This window comes from Pseudonaja textilis, chromosome Z (assembly GCF_049901715.1).
Source record: "Pseudonaja textilis isolate UNSWEBS1 chromosome Z, rPseTex1.2, whole genome shotgun sequence".
Taxonomy (NCBI): Eukaryota; Metazoa; Chordata; class Lepidosauria; order Squamata; family Elapidae; genus Pseudonaja; species Pseudonaja textilis.
In genome coordinates this window covers 18,402,912-18,416,655 of record NC_142008.1, presented here as the reverse complement: position 1 = coordinate 18,416,655, position 13,744 = coordinate 18,402,912, and the positions used below count along the sequence as shown (strand labels likewise).

Sequence of the window (13,744 nt, the reverse complement as noted above, 5' to 3'; positions counted from 1 at the left end):
TTTCTTCGAGCATACAGAGATACATTCTGTGTTCAAGAAGTGATTGAACATCTTCCTGCAATACATTTTAAATATCCAGGAAGAAGAAGAAGAGTTGAATAAGCAAGTGTCTTTCATAGAATGTGCAAAGACAAGAAGCAACCTTCATGTCTTTGCACATTCTATCTTGAGATGAACAAACTCTGATTGGGCTCCTTGAATATGACCAAACCAAATTCAAATTATAAGAAAGATGATTTAGATTAAACTAGGGACAAACAATGCATCCTTTATAAAAAGCACCTGGTTTGAAATCAAGAGATCATGAGTTTAAGTCCCACCTTAGCCATGAAAGCCCACTGGGTGACTTTTGGCTAATCATTCTGTCTCAGCCCAACTCATCTCACAGGGTTGTTGTAGGGAAAATAGGAGGAGGAAAGTTAGAATAGGATAGGAGTTGGAAGGGACCTTAGAGGTCTTCTAGTCCAGCCCCTTGCTTAGGCAGGAAACCCTGCACCACTTCAGACAAATGGCTATCCAACATCTTTTTAAAAACTTCCAGTGTTGGAGCATTCACATCTTCTGGAGGCAAGTTGTTCCATTGATTAATTGTTCTAATTGTCAGGAAATTTCTCCTTAGTTTTAAGTTGCTTCTCTCCTTGACTAGTTTCAACCCATTGCTTCTTGTCCTGCCCTCAGGTGCTTTGGAGATTAGCTTGACTCCCTCTTCTTTGTAGCAACCCCTGAGATATTGGAACACTGCTGTCTTGTCTCTCCTTAGACCTTCTCTTTGTTAGACTAGACATACTCAATTCCTGCAACCATTCTTCATATATTTTAGCCTCCAGTCCCCAATCATCTTTGTTGCTCTTCTCTGTACTCTTTCTAAAGTCTCAGCATCTTTTTTACATCATGGTGACCAAAACTGAATGTGGTATTTCAAGTGTGGCCTTACCAAGGCATTATAAAGTGGCATTAACACTTCATGTAATCTTGTGTGTTGGATACATTTGCTATCTTGAATTATTGTAAAAATAATAAGTGTGGGATACAAATAAGATAATAAATAAATGTCTTTTTAAAAATTATAGAAAGTACAGTAGATGGATAGATAAGTGGGTAAATAGGCAAATATTTTGGTAAACAGTGACAATACATAGGCAATGTATTGAGAACTCCTGAGCATTTATTATTTTTATTTATTTATTTATTAGAATTTGTCAAACAAAAATGAGAACAAGAATAAAAGAATAAAAATACAATGACAGAGATGATAGGCACGTTGGTGCACTTATACATGCCCCCTCTACTGACCACTTAATTGTACCATTGGAAAGGACAGTTTAAGTCATTTAATTTCCTGCTCAATGTAGCAATGCAAGTGAAAGCAAATGGCTGCTAAACCATTGCTTGAGCACAACTGATCAAGAGGAGCACACCATCTCTTTAAAAAATTAGGCCTACACCAGATTATATATTTAGGACTAATGGACAGTTCAAAAGTGACATAGGGTCAGTTGGAAGATGGTGCGGTTAGAGGACTTTCAGCAGTAATTGGATGGCCATCTCTGAGAGTATCCATAATATATGATTCCCTTTCTCAACCTCTTCTCTTTTCTCACAGTGCAGGCATATTTTCTTGAAACGGGAGATTTTGAATCTTGGCAGATGGAGCTAGGCTGTGAAGAAATTAGGAGTGAAAAAAAATAAGAAAGATGTTGGCAAAAGTTTAAAGACAACTTTCCTGTCCCTATTTCTTTGCTCTAAACCATTCTATTGTAAAATTGATATTTTCAAGGGTTCATTGAGCGGATTGAACAAAGAAATATAAGATGAAAACAGATGAAACATGGGGAGAGAACAGAATTGCTTCCCCTTATCCTTTACTAATTTCCCAAAGTAGGCAGGTATGTGAACAAGGGAGGTTAAAAAAGGGCAAACCATGGAGAACAGATTTAATTTCCTCATCTTGCTAATCCTGGTCTTGCAAGGTCAAGAGCTCATCAAACATTGCAACAGAATGTAACAAGGAGCTCATTTGTAGATCGTGGCCCAGTATGAACAAGAGAGAATGAAGAAAGTGAAGAATAACTTTCCTAATGGCAGATCCCATCTCCTCTTCCAAAAAAACAATTTTTCTATTGCTAAGCAAGAGGGCCAATCATTACTGATAAAAAACCAAAATGGAAAAAGAGAAGGGGACATTTTGATAGCTAATCAACTTGTTGGGAAATCAAATATATAGTTGTAATGTATTACAAAACAGCCTTCTCTTTAACCCCTAGAACCAGTCATATTGTCCTAATCACTTGGGACCTTTACTCTTTAAAAATGCATCCTAAGCCAGTCAAGACAAGTTCTACAAGGAGCCTCCTAATTACCAGATAATTGATCCCCTCTTTCTGGCACAATTCTACAAGCCAATGTGGGAGGGAAGAGGCTTCCCATTTAGTGCATTCCATGAAGAATTGCCCCTCGAATGGCCTTGAGTTTCTTCTGGGTGGTGCAAATTCAGTAAGACAGATGAATTCTGAGTAGTAAAGGTCAAAACTGGAACCATGTGAACTTATTCACAGCATAGATAATGTTAATAAATTGTCTTCCAGTGTCAAAATAAGATTTAAGGCAACCGAAATACTACATGGAACTTTATTTAAATCTGATGGGCAGGCCTGAGTTAATGATAAAACTGAAACTTACATCAAAGTTTAGCCAAATCAAAGCTAAAAAAAATTAATTAAAACCTGGGATTTGACCTTGTACACCATCCACATCGGTTTATCTTTCTTCTTTATTGAATGTACATCCTGCCTTTCTATCTGTGAAGAACAAAATATCAAGGTAGAAATGTCATGGTCATGAAGTGGGTTTTATGAGCCTTAAATATATGGCTCTTTCACCCAAATGAAATGTGTAGATTTAGCTTTATGTAGGAGCTGACCAGACTTGTTAACCTTTTGTTAACTAGAGGAGCTTTCGGATTCCCCTATGGCTCCAGATTTAAACATCCTGTCTGTGAAACTATAAACAACCTTAGAACAGGGTTGGATGCAACTAAAGATCCATATAATGCGGTGTTGTGTGTTTATATAATCAAGTTGATGCCTCCTTCTATTATTACTTAATGCTCCTGTACTTGTATGTTTGATAGGTATCAATCAATTGTAAAAAAAAATCTGATTTTTAATAAATATAGCAATAGCACTAAGACTTATATACCGCTTCATAGTGCCCTCTCTGTGTGGTTTGCAAAGTCAGCATATTGTGCCCATCAATCTGGGTCCTCATTTTACTGAATTTGGAAGGATGGAAGTCTGAGTCAACCTTAAGCCGATTAGGATTGAATTGCTGGCAGTCGGCAGAGTCAGCCTGCAATACTGCATTCTAATCACTGTGTCACCACATCTCTTATACATCTTACTTCTTTTTTTAAATTAATCCTGTCCATATCTATCTCCTGGAGCAAAGAGGATGTCCCATGATCTGATTTTACCTTTACTGATAATGAACAAAAAGTTTAAGAAAAGATAGCCAGTATCTAAATGAACTCAGAGAATGATTGAGAACTGTTTTGTCTCATAAGTCACCAAAAGAAGTAGGGAGTGAATGGATGAGTAAATGAATTAATGGATTGTAAAAATGTTGTAATTGAACTGTGCTGCTCAACATACTGTAAAAGCAACATATCCACCCAATAATTAAATTTGTCACACACAGGTTTAATTCAGAGCTCAAGTTAGATCCATGCTTTAACTTCTTGAAGCTCACAAGGGTGAACTCAGTAAGACAAAATATATCAGGCGTAATAAGATTTGAATGTTGTAGGACTGAATAGCAGAGGACAAATATAGATATTATTAACTACTTAGTATGATAGATATCTATGGAGATTCCCCATCATCCAGGTCATGGTTATCCCAAAGGTGCTTTTTCAGGAGGCAACTGGAAAGTCCATATTTAGTAGATAAATATGATTTTTGGTCTGTTGAGCTATGAATTTATTTATAGCAGCATTTCTCATCCTTATCAACTTTAGGATGTATGGACTTCAACTTCCAAAATTCTCCAACGGATTGCTGCTGCTACTACCACTAATACTACTATTCTAATAATATTCTAATAAGAGTTTTATTTGTTGGTGTCACAAGTGTAATTAGAGACGTTTTCATATATTTGGAGAGTTCATAGAGATGTGTTGAGTACAAATGGTCATATTGCCTTCATCCAGGACAGAATCTATTTCAAGATAAGAAACGTACTTGCATAATAGCCTCTTTACATGATGAAGGATATTGAAAAAAGTGGGGTTGTTATTCAAATAATACTATATGCACAGTGGTGGTATATCAACCTTAAATAAACAAAAGTTGGAGGCCGACAGATGATATGCTGAGCCATTCTCTGCTCTCCCTCTACATCTAGAGAATACCTGGAAGGATTTCTTATACCATCCATATTTAGACATGGAAATGTTGCTTGTCCATAATCCCTGATTCCTAAATAGGGAAGGGTGGAATCTAAAAAGTCTAGATGACCACAGGTTCCTCATACCTCATTAAAAACCTTTTGTAAATGGCTAACAGTTTCACTGAGTTTATCTAGATTTACTTTCTCTGGGACTAGAGAAAAAACAATCTGAGAAAGGTTTCTAAAATATTCTCATGGAATTAATGTTGGAAATTCAGAGTAATGAACTTCGTTTTACTCTTATTTTCAGATTTGTTGTTGGAAGAAGGTTTCACTCATTTCACGTATGAATTTCTTTCAAGCTTAACTGTTTCCCCCAGTCACTTCCCCCTTCTTTTTACTTACTCATATGCATGTACCTAGTCATTGTAAGTTCCAGTGAATGACAGACATCACCATTCTTACAACGAATGACACCACTGAAGGTAAGCTAATATGTTGGAAGGTAGCAGCATGTACAGGAATACCAAGGGGTTTCTGAAACCTAAAAATAACAAAGGGTCAAACAGAAATGTTGATTTATTTTGACTCAGATTTAGTTCTAAAAGCCCGTGAAGTAGCTGCGTGTGTTTTAAATCTGGGGTAGCTAGAAGCAATCCTACATCACAAGGACTTTGTACTTAAATGCCTGTCTAAGCTGAAATAAGTTAAAATCAAAGAATCTTTTACTGGTTCAACAAATAGACTTTAGCAGTAGTAATTTCAGTGCTATTTCTATCTAGACACTGAGGCCCTGGAAAATCCTACCTGTAGGCCTGATAATTCTGCAGTCACTTTTGCAACATTGTACACAGAATGTTTTATTTTATTTATTTGTTAAATTTTTACACCATTCCATTCCTCTATAAGGTGACTTTGGGTGGCTTACAAGTTATAACACAAACAGAAAAATAATTAAGATAGTAAAATGTTAAAACTACCCAAATTAAAAATTTAAAAACTATACTGAAATCAGAACTAAGACACGGATGGGACAGGAACGAGATCTTTTTACCCTCAGCCACCTCTAATGAGGAGCGCTCCCCCTCGGGACCTCAGGCCAAGTTTTAATACCCTTCCAGAAAGCTAAAAGGATGAGAGCTGCCGTTTTCACTTCCAGTGGTATAGTGCTCCACAGGGAGGGGCCACAGTAGAAAAGGCTCTTCTCTTTAAATCCATCTGGTAGAATTCCTTAGCAGACGGCTTCTGTAGCAGACATCTGTCACTGGTATGAGTAGGATGGGCTAGTCCCATTAAGGAGAGATGGTTCTTCAGACATCCTGAATCTATGGCTGGCTTAATCCCTTCCTAGATTTCTCTCATGCAGGACTTAATCATCTAGTGGTGGTGTTGCCTCTAGCCTCCTCAGTTCTTCTTTCTTTGGTCCCCTCCAGCTGCTCATGACCTTTAAAATTACAAATGCCTTTCCCTTCCGATAAGAAAAATTGAAAAACTGAATAGTGGAACCAGAAGGTTGGGAATGGGCTTGAAACATTCATTCATCTAGTGTCTAACATTCATTAATCTAGCATCTAGCACACAGATGCTGCTCCTTTTTTTAAAGTTCCATCTTTCAGAAGTTTCTGCTTCATTGATCAATTTTCCTGACCATTTTGTTCTGGATTGTCAATAAACACTAGTTTCATCAAACAAGTAGATTTACTATCAGTTATCCAAACTCCAGTTTTCTCATAAATTAAGTTTAGGTTTATACAAGCTAGAGTTCATTCACTTTAAGGAAAACCAGAAGGGCAAGTACCTAAAATGACAAAAAGGAGGATACAGATGCGTCTGGTTCATCTGCCAATCCTTCCATTCTCAAAGTCTTTTCAGAAGTGTGGTGGTGCCAAATTTCTGTCAGGTTGAGAATGGAGACGTGAAATATCCCAGCTGATACCTACCAAGAAGGATAAGTGTATGAAAGATGAAAAGAGAAAAAATAATAATAAAACACAAGTCAAAAGTACACATGCATTTTATGAATGTAAGACTGATTTAAATTTATTGTGGGAAACTTTGATCTGACAGAATGGAAAGGGGTTAGGAAAGAATGTTTCTTCTCATTAAAAGCTTTCTTGAGGTAAAAATTTCTTATCGTGACCAGAATAAAATCTTACAGACCAACTCATTTGCACTTAATAATCACCACAATGTTCTACTGTATGATATAATTGCAACAAGTAATTCCTACCTTCCCTTTTCTAGTTATATTAATAGTAATGATTCCATATCTCCTTGTGTAAGATGAGAACTTAATGGGAACTTTTCTTAGCTCCTAAGTGAACAAAACTCATTCCACAATAGTAAAGAGAAGAAATTCCCTTTATGGGGTACATCCAATTTTTTAACCCAATAAATATCCCATTTCTACATACCTTATGTCGTATTTTGTAATAATACTCCTAACACGTGAGTTCTCTGCACACAAACTGCTTTATTTTTCTTAACTCCTCCCTTCCGGTTCCTTCATACTGTGTCACCTCAAAATATGTCCCTCCCTACTCTCTGTCTAACATTGGTTCCTCTTCACAGTTAAACATCAACAGGGTCTGTTATGTCCCTGGGACTCTCCACAGTCCCCACTCAGGTCTGCTCAAGTTGTGGGGGGCGTTACTGCCTCCCCATTGGCTGACCACCCCAGCAGCCGGCTATATAAGCAGGCTGCGGGGTTCGGTTAGCCGCTGGTTGTTGCAAGCCCGTTCCAGGCTGGCGAGCTCAATCAGCCCTTTATTTCTAATAATAAAGTATTTGTTGCTTGCAATGCCCTGGCTAAGTCTCTCATTCCTCCGAACTTAACACTAGCGACGAGGATGGGATTCTTTCCAGAGGCATAACGCAACCGCTGAGTCACTAGCCGCTGATCCCAGCTAGAGAGAGAAAGCGATCAGCCGGCAACGAAAGCGAACTAGGGAAAGTGAGAAAAACGCTGTAGCCGCTTACTAGCTCTGCAGCGAACGCTGAGCCGCAGCCAGAGAGAAAGCGGTCAGCGAACTAATGAAAGTGAGAGAAACGCCTGTAGCCGTTTTGCTAGCCTGCTACAGAAGGAAGTGTAGCGCTGCGAGCCGCAGCCGCCATTCTAAAAGCGCGAAATTCAAACGGCTGTCAGTTGAATTTCCCGTCTAGTAACAGCGCGTGCTGTAAGCTGAAGTCAGGCGCGAAATTAAAAAACGCTGCCAACGGCCGTTGCAGCCAAAACACCAGCAGTCCCAGAGAGAGAATTGAGAGTTGTAAAAACACCTCTCCAGAGCTGAAGTCACTAGCCTTTTGCTGGCACAAAAACCTTTCCTGCTGCTACCCAGAGAGATTTTCTCAATAGGTCATCTAACGAGGATTTTGTCATGAACTCCCACCCAGCCTTCCCATCGCTCAAATCGGATGAGGAGAAGTGGGAGTCATATAAGAATTGTTTCAATCATTACATCGATGCCATAGGGCTGGCTGATGCAGGGGAGCACCAGAAGAAATCATTTTTTCTGAGCTATTGCGGGGCCATCGTCTTCGACACCGCCACAGCCCTGGTAGCTCCACGTGAGTTAAGAAACGTCCCCTGGACCGAACTATTAGAAATCCTCACTAACCATTATTCTCCTAGACCCTCACAGATTGCCAGGAGGTTCACCTTCTGCATGAGGAAGCAGACTGAAAAAGAGTCTATCAACCAATACATGGCTGCCTTGAGGACTGCAGCACTCCATTGCGGGTTCGGGAGCTACCTTGATGACATGCTCCTCGACCAGCTCGTATGCGGGTCAAAGACCTCCATCTCCAAAGACGCCTATTGGCCAAGAAGGACCTCAACCTCTCCCAAGCCGTCCGAGGAAGCCTTGGCATCAGAGTTGGCTACCCAATCAGCCATGGAAATCCAAGGCCCCATGCACAAACAACCCGCTGCCACCATCCATTCAGAAGAGGTGGTCAACACAGAGGAGTCCAGCGACCAGGCTGACATCCACCGCCTTGCTCAGACCAGACAACCACAGGTAGGAGCCAGGCAAGAAAGCAGCCATCCGCCTAAGCACATCACCCTGTGCCTGTCCTGTGGCGGATCTCATCCGAGGGCCACCTGCAAGTTCAAGGGAGCCACCTGCAACAATTGTCTCAAAAAGGGGCACATAGCCAGAGTCTGCCAAGCTGCTCGCTGTCCCACGCACGGGGCCCCTCCTCCTTTTCACGATCGGGTCCACAAAGGCAAGTACTAAACTGTCGCACTCGCCATTTTGCTAAACATACCTGCAATGCCATTAGTAAAATCTCGCCTCTGTCCTATTAGAAGGTAAACCATGCCTTATGGAGGTTGACACGGGGTCAGCGCTCTCAATTATTTCGTGGAACACCCTCAAGAAGCTGCAGCCCAAGCTATCCAGGAACCAACTCCAGAAGTGCCAGCTCTCCTTGAGGGACTACCAGGGGAAGGACATTCCGGCACTTGGCAAAGGCAAGTTCCATGTTAATTTTAAAGCTTTCAAAGGTTACCTGCCTCTAGTGGTAGTTAGCTGCAACCTCCCCTCTCTATTGGGGCTTGATTGGTTTCCCATCTCGCCTAGGGTTAACAGGAGTCCATGCTGTCTCCACCTCTGACACTGACTCCTTATTCGCTGACTACTCAGACGTATTCAGCAATGAGCTGGGATGCTATAACGGTACCCCCATCTCATTCACAGTAGACCCCCAGGCAGTTCCACTAGACTAAAACCCCGCAGAGTCCCATTCGCCATCCGGCCTAAACTGGATGCGGAGCTAGACAAGTTATTGAAGCAAGGGGTCATTGAACCAACAGACTTCGCCAAGTGGGAGACGCCAATCGTCACCCCCTTAAGAAGGATGGCAGTCTGAGAATTTGCTCGGACTATAAAACCACAATCAACAAATTTTTACAAGTTAGCGCTTACCCAGTCCCTGTCATACAACATCTATTGCACACTTTTGAACCCGCAACATTTTCGCCAAGTTGACATGTCTCAGCGTATCAGCAGTTCCCTGTTGACAATCAAACAGCCGAACTGCAAACCATCGCACCACAGGGGTGCCTTCCGCTGCAAGCTTCTCCAATTTGGCGTAAGCGTTGCCCCGGCATTTTCCAATCCTCATGGAGCGCATACTCCAGGGTCTCCTGGCGTAGTACCCTACTTCGATGATATATTGGTCTCGGCCAGGGACAGACCCCAACTCTTCCAGAGAGTCAGAGCAGTGTTAGACAGGTTCAGACAGCATGGGCTCAAATTAAAAAGGGAGAAATGTGCCATTGCCACTAGACAGGTGGACTTTCTGGGCTATAAAATTGACACCTCAGGTATTCACCCCTGAGTCCAAGGTTAAGGCAATCCATGAAGCACCCACACCAACAACCAAAGCAGAGTTACAAGCCTTCTTGGGGTTATTGAACTTTTACGCATCATTCCTGCCCCATAAAGCTTCAGTAGCTGAGCCTCTCCACAGGCTCTTAGATAAAAACTCTCCTTGGCACTGGGGTCACAAGGAAGACACTGCTTTTCACGCAGTCAAATCGTTACTCACTTCTAACGCAGTACTTATTCAGTTTGACCCCCATCTTCCACTAGTGTTGGCAGCTGACGCATCCCCTTTCGGGATTGGAGCTGCTTTTAAGCCACAGACTACCAAATGGCTCCGAGGCACCAATCGCCTTCTTTTCTAGAACCCTCTCGCCAACAGAGCGAAACTATAGCCAGATAGACAAGGAGGCTTTAGCTGCCGTAGCAGCAGTTAAGAAATTTCACCAATTTCTGTTCGGCCACTCTTTCGAACTAGTCACGGATCATAAGCCTCTCCTGGGTCTCCTGGCGTGACAAACAAACCCCACAGGTGTTGTCCCCAAGAATGACGAGGTGGACCCTATTCTTGGCAGCCTATTCGTATAAACTCATACACCGCCCAGGAAAAACCATAAGCCACGCAGACGCTCTCAGCCGCTGCCCCTGCCTGCTCCAGCTGAAGACCCGGCCCCGGTCCACGCTATCTTTGAGGTCACCCAGCTCGACCTTCCTGTCACTGCCCCTCGATATCGCCACCAAATCCAAAAAGGACAAAACGGTTGCCCAGGTACTGGACTGGGTGAGGAGGGGGTGGCCGGGCACGAGTATTTCTAACGAATTCACACCCTTTAAAATACGCCAACAAGAATTATCTAGTTTGCAGGGCTGTTTGCTGTGGGGCACCAGAGTGGTCATCCCGGCCCAACTGCGCACCCGAGTCTTGGAAGCACTACATGAGGGCCACCCTGGCATTGTCAGGATGAAGGCGTTGGCACGCAGCTACGTGTGGTGGCCTGGCCTCGACACGACATCAGCAAATGGGTAAGCTCGTGTCAACCCTGCCAGGAGTCTAGACCATCCCTCCAATCACCACCCCCACAAAGTGGGAAAGCGCCAACGCACCCTGGTCCAGACTGCACATTGACTTAGCGGGTCCAGTTCACGGCAGAATGTTCTTGGTGGTGGTGGACTCATACTCTAAGTGGATTGATGTGGCCCAACTATCCACCACCACCACTCAAGCCGTCACCAAGGTATTGACCCGCCTGTTCGTGACCCACGGGCTTCCAGACTCCATAGTTTCTGACAACGGCCCCCAGTTTGCCTCAACAGAGTTCAGCCGCTTTTGCCGCAAATCTGGGCATCCATCACATCTTCACGGCCCCCTTTCACCCCGCCAGCAACGGGTTGGCAGAGAGAGCCGTTAGAACCACGAAGGAAGCATTAGCCAGATTCGGCAATGAAAACTGGCACCATAGACTATCCCGCTTTCTTGCTGGGTCAACACGCAACCCGTGCACAGTCACTAATAAATCCCGGCCGAACTACTGATGGGCAGACGCCTAAGAACCGTGTTAGATAGACTTCACCCTAATTACTGCCCTGACTCACCCCTCGCTTCTTCAGCGGGAGCAGAGGTTTTGTTTTGCAGGAGAGCATCTTCGCGAGGAACTATGCGGGAGACCCACTGTGGATCCCTGGAGTGGCCATTGCCATCACCGGTCCCAGGTCATACAAAGTCCAATTAGATGACGGTTGCATCTGGAGGAGACACCTGGACCAGCTTCGTAAGCGCCCTAGTCACTACGCCCTGCGCAGAACCATGGGCACAACCCAACACACAGGCACCAAGCCAGACTCCCTTCAACTTCAGCCCGGGAGATACTCCACCACCTCCACGTGAGTCACTGAGCGAGGAGCCAGACAGAGACCACGCAGAGGGTATGTCGCCCAACCAACGTACGAGGACACACCGTTGCCAGTCGGCTGTTCTACCCCGCACCAACGCAGTCCGCTGAGCATGCCCGTGTTTCCTCATCAGTTCAACCACCTCCCTCGGGCCCGGGCCAGTGGTCAACGCACCCGAGCTACGACGCTCAGAGCGCCAGCACAGACCTCCGGCTTATTTGAACGATTACTCATGTTCACATCTGGGGGAAGGGGTGTTATGTCCCTGGGACTCTCCACAGTCCCCACTCAGGTCCGCTCAAGTTGTGGGGGCGTTACTGCTCTCCCCATTGGCTGACCACCCCAGCAGCCGGCTATATAGCAGGCTGCGGGGTTCGGTTAGCCGCTGGTTGTTGCAGTCTGCTCCAGGCTGGCGAGCTCAATCAGCCCTTTATTTCTAATAATAAAGTATTTGTTGCTTGCAATGCCCTGGCTAAGTCTCTCATTCCTCCGAACTTAACAGGGTCCATTTACCCTACACCACACTGTACATCTATGTTATAATATCATTGGAAAGGGAGAATGAAAACTTTCTCTTTGAAACTTTTCCATAGAGCAAAAAGAATTAGGCTGTAATGATCTGGTAATCCCTCAATGACAGCAAAGAGAATGTTTTCTGATTTTCTTTATTGCTTGGTATTTATCTAGATTGCCTAGTATTTTTCTGCAGCCCACAATGGATAGCCCCAGGGGTGGGATTCCACCAGTTTTCACCTATTCTCTAGAACTGGTTGTTAACATTCTAAGTGGTTCAGAGAACTGGTTGTTAGAAGAAATTACTTGCCTAATCCTGTAAGGAAGGCAGGAAGGAAACATTCTGGTATTGCTTACAGAAACTGCCTCTCTGTTAACCCTTATTACATTCTTGGCAGGACTAGACTTCCTGTCTCAGGAACTTCTCTGGAGTTTTTCTCCCCTCCTTTGCTGGTATTTTGCTCGTGTAGAGTGGCCATTCAAAGTTGCAATGACACTGAAAAAAGTGACTTATAACCATTTTTCACACTTATGACGATTGCAGCATCCCCATGAGAGGCCAGGCGAGGAGATGCGTGCCTCAATGTGAGTGATATTGAGTTGGCCATATCCAGCCAATAACATGACCACCAAGCCATGTCACCCAGTCATGTGACCACCAAGCCACACCCACCACCTAAGCCACACCTACAGAACCGGTTGTTAAAAAATTTGAATCCCACCCCTGGATAGCCCTATTTTCTAAGCTCCAAGCTTATGGCAATTTCTGTATTAGTGACTTATAGCGTTACCCAGCAGTTCTCTAGATGAATTTGAATCTGTTCTCATCAATGTTATCTTGGCACAATAATGCTTGAACAACTCCAGATCCTTTAAGTCATTATAGTGAAAAGCCTACTATTAATAAACATGTGTGTGCATGTAACTAAATAAAAACGAGTTTTATGATTGTTTAGCTAGATTAAACAGCCTTAAGCCTATTTACACATATTATACTTTGCAATGCTGTTTAGATGCTTTCAAGAGTTCTGAAGCACAATACAGGACTGCAGTACATTACACAGTTCCTTCGTCTTTTGAAACACTGCAGTGAAATATGGTATGAACTTATTGTGAGCTAACATCATTTACGTAGACTCTTCATTAGGTAAAGCTATTCAACACCACAGACAATACTGCTACTCTTCAAAAAGACCTTGACTATGTATCAGAATGGTCAAACAAATAGCAACTTCAAATCTCAACAAATAAATGTTCTGTCCTACATATTGGCAAAAAAAAAATCAGATAATAAAATAGTCAAGACCTTGTTGATGATCCAAACTCTGTCAAGGATCTTGGAGTACTCATCTCAAATGACCTAAGTGCTAGAGCCTACTGTAACTACATAGCCAAAAAGGCATTAAGAGTTGTTAACCTAATCTTACGTAGCTTTTTCTCTGGTAATATTACACTAATAACTAGAGCATACAAAACATTTGCTAGACCAATACTCGAATACAGCTCATCAGTCTGGAATCCACATTATGTATCTGATATTAACACAGTTGATAAAGTCCAGAAATATTTCACAAGGAGAGTTCTCCAATCCCCTACCCATTGCAGAATACCTTATGCCACCAGACTCA

The 13,744-nt window shown here is 43.0% G+C and overlaps 1 long non-coding RNA gene across 1 annotated transcript; it reads right to left on the bottom strand.

Annotated features, from left to right (window-relative positions):
* Window positions 1–1,262: 1,262 nt before the first annotated feature.
* LOC148123925 (uncharacterized) lies at window positions 1,263–6,888 on the bottom strand. The gene is made up of 4 exons (XR_015740372.1): window positions 6,801–6,888; window positions 6,185–6,322; window positions 4,792–4,930; window positions 1,263–1,658 (listed from the first exon to the last, which is right to left on the bottom strand). It is a non-coding gene; the product is annotated as an uncharacterized LOC148123925 (long non-coding RNA).
* Between the last annotated feature and the right edge of the window lie 6,856 nt (window positions 6,889–13,744).